This window comes from Echinops telfairi, unplaced genomic scaffold (genome assembly GCF_000313985.2).
Source record: "Echinops telfairi isolate 266 unplaced genomic scaffold, ASM31398v2 ScPeMD7_7458;HRSCAF=8496, whole genome shotgun sequence".
NCBI lineage: Eukaryota > Metazoa > Chordata > Mammalia > Afrosoricida > Tenrecidae > Echinops > Echinops telfairi.
The window spans coordinates 19,152,172-19,153,980 of record NW_022111358.1 but is presented as its reverse complement, the minus strand read 5'-3'; positions in this window follow the sequence as shown (position 1 = coordinate 19,153,980).

Genomic DNA, 1,809 nt, shown 5'->3' with positions numbered 1-1,809 from the left:
CTATCAGGGTGTAGGTGCCTCATCTCACAGTGAGGCAAGGACAGCGGATCGCGCCCCTGAAGAAAATAACTGCCCACTCGAGTCCTCTTTAAATTTCAAGAAAAAGGAGAGACTGTTTAGCATCAGCCAATAGACCTCATTTTGATCTATTATCACCTTTATCCTTGTTCTCAGCTTCCTAGCCTTCCTCTTCAATCTTCCCCAAGCAGGTCACCTTCAGAGAATGCCCGTCCAGAAGAATACTCACGGAAGCCAAATAAAAATAAGGCAACACACTTGCTAGGAGAATATCTTATAATGCAGCCCAAGACTAAATAAAAATAATTTGGGGCTATCATTTAGGATGACCTATGTATGTCTCCAACAGCAATACATAATGAGACCCCTGTTTACCCCTGGAATCTGACCCACACCAGAACTACATCTCACATATGGTCCAGAGCCAAATTGCTGGCTCTCTTTTCAAGCTCCGCCCCTCAGTCTCTTCCCATCTCCATTGATGGTATCTTTTCACGTGTGAAGGGGTGACTCTTTCCGTTGCTCAGCAACAAGCGCCAAGTCATCCTGGACTCATTTTCTCTCTCTCTTCTCTCTTATATCCCATCTGCAATCCATCAGCAAATCCTGTGAGAACTGCTCTCAAAAGTCCTTCCAGGAACTGATAATTTCTCGCCGTCTCCACTTGCTGCCATCCTAGTCCAGGGGTTCTCAACCTCAGCACTATTGGAATGGTGAGTCAGATAATTCTTTGCTGGGGGTGTGTGTGGGGGCTTGCTCTGGGAATTGTAGGGTATTTGTTAGCCTCCCAGGCCTCTACACAGTCAATACTAGTAACAGCGTAACCCCCAGTTGTGTCCATCAAAAATGTCTTTAGACGCTGACTAATGTCTCATGGGGACAGAATCTCCGTTGAGAACCAGTGCTATAGCCCCAGTCATTATCAGCCCTCCTTTAAATTGTTGCATCCATCAACTGCCTCGTCTCCCTGTCTGTGGTCTTGCACATTCCAAACTATTCCTGAGCCAGCAGCCAGAGAGATTCTGAAAATATGTAGGTTAGGTCCTGATACCACTCTTCTATTCAAAATCCTCCAATGGTTCCCAGCTGATTCATGGAGCGCTAAAGCCTGTGTAATGGCTTTAAAAGTGCTATTGAGTGTGTCAAGCCTTTCTTTCTCACTCTGACTGAGGAATGTTCTAGCCCATCGTGCCATGGCGGAGCCCCGCTAAGCCAGAAGGAGCCCCAGCAGTGTAGGAGACTGCACATTGGACTGCTCACCCCAAGGTCTGCCCCCGCCACTCGGTGGGAGAAAGATGAAACTTTCTGCTCTGAGGAAGCTTTACAGCCTCAGAAACCCAAAGGGACTCCATCCTAGAGGGTGACTGTGAGTCGGAATTGACAAGATAACCAGGAACTTGCGTTTGCGTATCTCAGTGCACATAGGTACCACATTTTGTTTATTCATTCATCCTCCTCACCATTTGTTATTTTCTTTTTTTCTTTTATCTTAGTCATCCTAATGGGGGCCAAATGATATCTCATTCTGGTTTTCAATTGTAGCTCTGAGAGCCCATGATGTTGAACATCCTTCCACGTGTTGGGTGGTCATCTGGATATCATATAAAACTTCAACAGCTTACCAACAAAAAGACAGATAACCCAATTAAGAAATGGGCACAGGACTTGCACAGACAATTCACCCAAGGAGACATCCAGCATTCAGTTGGAAATCAGTAGTTGGAAATGGAAAGAGGATAATAGGTTTTACAATGAGTTGGCTTAGAACACATGGGACCCTGAGTACCAAAC